The sequence below is a fragment of the Cyphomyrmex costatus genome, unplaced genomic scaffold, assembly GCF_001594065.2.
Source record: "Cyphomyrmex costatus isolate MS0001 unplaced genomic scaffold, Ccosl1.0 scaffold392, whole genome shotgun sequence".
Lineage (NCBI taxonomy): Eukaryota > Metazoa > Arthropoda > Insecta > Hymenoptera > Formicidae > Cyphomyrmex > Cyphomyrmex costatus.
The window spans coordinates 212,607-219,719 of record NW_017278121.1 but is presented as its reverse complement, the minus strand read 5'-3'; positions in this window follow the sequence as shown (position 1 = coordinate 219,719).

Genomic DNA, 7,113 nt, shown 5'->3' with positions numbered 1-7,113 from the left:
AGCGGGATGTGTGATGAAAGTAATATTTGTCTCGCACACAAAACAAATGTTTTTTTTTATACTGTTAGAGATATTAAAGGAACAATGTAACACAATTTTTCAAGTTAAAATAATATTTTGTCATTTTGAACTTCCATGTGTCTCACAATCAATCCGTTTCTGTGGGTAATTTCAAGGTAATCGTCCATATTAACGTATACACTTAATAACAAACTAAATTTGTAAATCAAATTTAATATATTATCGTGAATAAAAATTAGTTAACTCCATTGTTTTAATCAGTTCAATGAATGACATATTGAGTAGAAACACGATTTATTGAAATGATTAAAATAACTCAAATTATATATTTAATAATTAAACATTACGAATTTAACAGAGTACTATCCAATTTGATTGCTTATAACTTTCATAAAAATGAATATATTGTAAAACTTTTTTTAATTACCAGTATTAAAAAGCATAACGGTGTCAAATAAATATAAGTATCTTTTATTAATAAAAAATTTATAAACGACTAAAAAAAGTATTAGAAAAGAATGACATACCGAAAAAGCGTTTAATGGCTAAAAGTGAAAAACTTTTATTATATAAAAGGAAAAAAAATTATTGCGATAAATTTCGTTATTTATCCATAAAATTCCATTTGTCAAAAAGTTGCGGAAAATATCAAGCTACTATCAACTGCCTCCATTTTTGTTATAACATATTCGGGATCCTAAATAGCGAGATATTATGAAGTATAATGATTTAAAATTCGAAAACGCTACGTGTCCAAATACGTCCGAAGAAACGCAATAACGTAATGTGAAATTCCAAAGCGATATGTCATTTTCGTGAGAAAGAGCGAGAGAGGAAGAGCACGCTTTCGCGTTCACGCAAAATTTTCGGGCGTGCAAGAAACTGCATGCAAAACCGGGAGATTCTCGACAATTGCGACAGCCGTGGCAGGCTATCGCGGGGACAGCGGGCGCGGGTAGAGGGTGGCTTGCAGGATCACCGAGTCCCTGATATACCCGGCGGGTTGTCGAGGTGGACCGTGGTAATCCTCCTAAACCCCGGCACAATACCGCGTCGGGTTCTACAGCGGCCATTAGCGCGGAAGGGGAAAAAAGATTAAAACCTTTGCCGGTCGCCCGCACCGGCGGCGAATCCCGGTTTTATTAATCGTGCACGTTGCGGAAGATAACGTCGTCGACCGGCAGTTTCCAGGAAAAGGGTTAAAGCGCCCCGAGAGACGGAAAAAGGGGAATTTCGGTCCTTGTATATCACAGCGATCGTCGCTGCGTAAAACGACAACCGCGATTGTGGCTGAGCTAAGCGTCTCTTCGTAGAAAATCTAAGAGGAGGGAAATATCGAGAAATGATAATGCAAATATAATCGACGAATGCAATAACTTTAATTTTAAATGGACAATCGTATACGCGTATCGAAGGATAGATAAAATAAAATGCAAAGAGAAATGTATACTACTGTCTTATATAATGAGAAGTTGACTTACTATTTGTTTTTAATACAGATTCTATCCTTATTGGAATAGAATTATACATGCTTATAGTGTTCTGTAGTACTTATGTGAAGTTAGCCCTTAACTTTTGAAAAAATTAACTTCCTACAGAGATCATTCGATTGCTCATCGTTTGCACATTATGCACATTTCGAATTCAATTGACATTTAATTAACACACATTTAATTAAAAAGTTATTAACGAATAAATGTTAGGAGGCTAACTTCACGCTGCCAAAAATACGTTATCAGAATTTTTTAGAAATAATGTATTTCTTCTAATTGTTCATAATATTTTGTCTGTCCTTGTATATATTTTAGAAAAGAAAAAATTTTTTTAATGTATAAAATTTATAAAAAAAGCGGAGTTCTTGTGTACTTCGTACAATCCTTTTGAAGAATCTAGATATATATATTTTCTTTTACGTAAAAAATCTTGTGCTGTAGAAAAGGCAAAATCGTTCTCGTCTACCCGATATATAGCAGCGTTCGTACACACGTAAGAAACGCGCTGTTGAGCCAGACGCAGCATCAAAAGAGTCGAGCAGCTTTCGCCTTTTATTCCGCGTCCACCATGCCGGATAAAAAGGAACGTCGTGGCGAGAAGAGGAGCCACCTACCTCTCGCCCCCGCCTTCCTTTTTCCCGATTTCTTCTCCCGCGGTTGGAAAGAGGAAAAAAGACGAGTGGGGCAGGTTGCGGGGATGGCGGAAGTGCTGAGTGCGAAGGAAGAAACGATGGATGCTGCACAGGAAAGACGTAAAAGAAAAGGATAGAGAAGAAGAAAGGAGAGATGTTCTTAGAAAGAGAGAGGAAAAGAAAAGATGCCGTCTTTTCTGGACCGGAGGAGAAAAGAAAGAAAGAGAAAGAGAGAAAAGAAGGCGAGAGGAAAGACGAAAGAGTACGTCCGAGTGGTAAAGGGACGAAAGGGGATCGAGGGGAAATTCGAACTATGCGTCTTTAGCGGCAAAAGCCGCGGATGTACGTCTCTTTTTGCCATCCTCTGTCTCTCTCGCTCGCTTTCTTCCTCGCTGTTCCTTCACAACGAGCGAGCGAGCACTCCACTGACCTCCAAAGCGAAATTTCCGAGTACCAATGGCTGAGCGATGGAAAAGCTCCGACTCTCTTTTACGACGCGCGCCTTTATTCGCGCAACAGCGGTAAGCGAGGAAACATCTCGGAATTAAGATTCGCGAATACCGAGATGTGCTAACATGCTCGATCTGGATCCGCCGCTGAATGCGAGGGAATATCGTGAGTTTCAAAGACGGGGGAGCAAGGTTTTCTTTGAGTCTAGCTACAAGCGATCTATTCTCTTTATGAGAAGAAAAGCCATCGAGCAGAAAACAGTATAAGAATTATAAGACATACATAAATTTAAAACTTGGCATATATTATTTTTGTATAACTATACAAAAATAATATATATGAATAGGTTAGAAATGAATCTAACGCATTATATCAGGAGACGCGTTAGTGTGTCCAGCCATGTTCAAAAACTATTGTATAACTAGTTAATATATGAAAGATTAATAATAATATAGATACTACAACAAGTCTGTTATCCCGAGCCACCAAAGTCCATTTTTGGGGGGTGCATAACTTCTGAAATATAAAAAATTCTGAATCAAACGTTATTTGTCCTGAAAGGCGGCCTCATCTTTGTGGGGTGAATGAAAATTCACACTTCCACCATCTTCGACACACCGGACCTCCTCCCCGTCCCTCCTCCCCCACCACCCATCTCCAGTATCACTCTTTCGCCGTATTTCACTCTTCTTCGTTATATAATATTTTTAAAACATTTTTATATATATATTTGTGATATATTTGTACTCTGAAAAGTAAGTAGATTCCTCCCCGCGCGTACTAAATTTTACCCCGCACGTACTAGATTTTACCCCGCTGAGGGGTAGATTCTACCCCGCGCGTACTAGATTCCACCCCGCGCGTACTAGATTTTACCCCGCCGCAAGATAGATTCCACCCCGCGCATACTAGATTTTACCCCGCGCGTACTAAATTTTACCCCACCGCGGGGTAGATTCTACCTCGCGCGTACTAGACATTTTCAATCGAAAATAATTTTATGATGCATACACAAATCGACTAATGTTTCTATGGGGTTATGTTGACAGATGCCCAAGTTTATTGTATGACGTCTATGATCTATTTATTTCGACCACCATTCACCGCTATAGAAAAACGGCGAAAGCAAAGTTGTACCTAATAGCTTAAATAAAAATTTTTTCATTTTATTTTAGTTTGTAAAGGCAAGTCTGCTTCGTATTAAAATAACGTTTTATCTAAATTCTAAATAGCTGCTTAACTTTTTACTTTTACAGACACAATATAAAAAAATCTTTTCATAATATTTCATTTTTTGTTAAAAAAATAGGTGTAATACGTCTTTAAATTCGTACATTTCTTTCGCAAAACACACTTGCGACATGCACTTTCTTGTTGTACATACATCGCGACGGAATCTGATTGAAATGCAGTTGCAAAAATAACGCAAAAAAAAAAAAAAATACGAAGCTCAGTGACTCGTTAGACACTCATGAATCTCAATGTGATTAATGAAATTAAATCAATGATTAATTTAGAAACAGATTCGAAAATATGCAATGATTCGTAATTCAGTATTGTATACACAATATATTTCGGACGCATAAATTCAATGAAATACGTGTATTATGTACTAATAAATGATCGATATATCATCGTTTTTCATTACTTGAATAAACTCGATCTGGCGATTTGTATATTATTTCACGCTCACAATCCAGAAGCGATGAGAAAATTACGTTGAAATCAGTGAAAAATTCAAAACGCGATATGTTCGAGTCTAATTGTTAAAGAAATTATTATCGACCGCATAAATATCGTGATAAAACAATAATTTGCAATTCCCATCCCCCTCGATTCCGTGAGATGAATAATTTGCGCGAAATAGCCGAGTCGGTGCATTTACAATTGTTAATCGCGGGAGTTAATTAATCTGGCTGATAGCAGGCTAATTGTTCGTAAAAAATAATCGCATTTAGTATCTTCTGGTACTTGACGCGATCGCATTTTCGTTGATTAATACGGCGATACGCAGAGCGGCCGTAATCTGCTCGTTCGAGTCTCGTTATGTGAATGACAATACAAACACGGCACGTGGTGACCTTGCGTATCAAAACAAACGCCAAGGCCGTGCGTCAACCGACTTGTTTCTTCGAAAATATACTCGACATTTTACAATGAACGATTATATGTTTCGCTCTTTAACATTTTAAATTAATTTTGACGTACGGGCAGTTGTGACGTAGTAATCAGTCTGATATTCATTTAATGAACACGATGTAATAAGTAAAATGAAGAAGTTTTATAAACCAAAATGATAATTTTCTTGTATCTTTGTTAAAATTCCAAAATTTTGCAACGTAATTTTTTGTTACGTAATTGTTGTCTTCTCAAACTATCGAAAAAATGTTACAAAATTCAAAAACTGTTAACGTATCGTTTCTTTAAAAAAAAAAACGCGACATGACTAAAAAATATTTGATTTTCAATTAAATAACATAATCAATTCAATTAATAGTACACTTAATTAAATATGACGTTTTAAAATACATAATTTTTATATTAATTGTTCATTTACAAATTGTGTTATTTAAACACTAAAAAATATTAAATATTGATTAAACACAAAATTTTAACAGAATTTGAGAAGTGGACCATTTCTAATATAAAAAAATGCAGACTATTTTTCATTATCTAACCATGAGAAACAAAAACTCAAAAGTTGTCTTAAGATAATTGTACCTGTACGAGTTTAAAAAACAGAATCGCAGGATATTACAAATATGATACAACGAAACATTAAATTAATTTTCAAGATGTATTATGTTTCTAGACTGTTTTTAGTTAAAATTCTTTGGCAGAAACGCGGTTATAAATACGAGCGTTAATTGCGTATACATTATGCACGTGCTAATCTCATGTAGCGGCGAACTTCCGGCTTTTCCCTTTTTTTTTCTCGCGTCGCATTTCGTGTGAGCTCACGTGCCATAAAACTTGGATGCTTTCGGGTGGGAGCTTTTATATGTGAATAGGTCGCGGACTTTTCTACCATATAGCGCGGCGTCTTTCTTCTATGTGCGTTACTTGGCATTCTTCCGCATCCGCGATTATTTGATCCCCCTTTCTTTCTGCTTTCTCACTTCCTTTTTTTCCCCCTTTATCGTTCTTTCCTCTATATGTGAACGTAGAGCTCTCTTCAAAAGTTGAAACGGTAAAGTAATAATTTGATAAACAGGAAACCTTCTAACCAAACTTTTTGTCACCCCCTCCCTGTACGTATTATAATTTTTATAATACTGTTATGTTTATAATGGCTTTGTTAACGATAAAAAATTGATCGACAAAGGCGCAGTTTATTTTTTCGCCCCCATTTTGCAATTGAAATCTCGTAATCTCGCGCAGTACGCTTCGTAACTTCGTACTCGTAACTATCCGGGCGAACGCCCGGAGCACTTTCCAACGCGTTTTCCTTTGCATCGGTGCAATTATGCGAGCACGGCAATACGTTGCGTCTCATATGCGCGTTACGATCGATGCGGGTTTTCCGCGGAAAGACTAAATGGGTTAAAAAAGCAGAGGGCCGCGCGTAACTGGGATGCACGCCATGAGAAAGAGACGGGCGAAACGTTCGAGGGAAAGAGAGTGATGTGCGACGAGAGGTGCGTACACGCTTGTCGCGAGATTTTCCGGGAAATCGCCGACGCGACATCCACAAGCGGGGAAAACTTGTAATTGGTTTGTGGTAAGCCGACGTTTAAATTTCGGAACGTTCGCTCGCTCGCCCGCTCGTGTTTCACGTGCATTACGCCGGAAACGGACGCGAACACGCAACTTCCACAATTCGACTAGTTTAGGCAAAACAAAGCGATCCCATCGGCCTTTTTTTTCGCCTCGTTCGGTGGTTTCATCAGTTTGTGGCTCGTAAAATGTCACGTATGCACTCTACGATGGATCATGTGATTCATTCTCCGCTACATGAGCCAGTTACATCGATTGATAGTCACATTGTGAAGGAGATTTCATTGTCATAAAGTAGAATTTACCAAAGAATATTTCATCGAGCTCTATTCTTTACTTAGGTATATCTATTAAATATTTTCATCAACGAGAATCGTTCTAAAAGAATAAAAAATTGTTAAATGAATATTATTTATTTTAACATTCGAATAACATCTGCCTTCCAAATTGTGGGACTCTCGAATTAATTCGATGAAATATGCTCTCTGTGGGATTTTAAGTTTGAAGTCTGTATAAGTTAGAAAAAAGATTTGAGCATTCTATGAATTTATAAAATATTGAAATACATCAACTTTGTGAAGCTGTCAGTTGGAATTTTTGCTATACAAATCTCGATTGTGTAGCAAACGATACTTTTCATATGAAATAAATCTTTGGAACAGCCTGTAGTGCAATATCGGTATTGCCGCGTGCGGCAAATATTCGCCGGCAGCCACCCAAGTGGACCACCGGCTAACAGAAAGGATCAAGGAGCAGCAGAAACAGTGAAGAAAACGAGAGATGAAGCAAACGGATCTTTC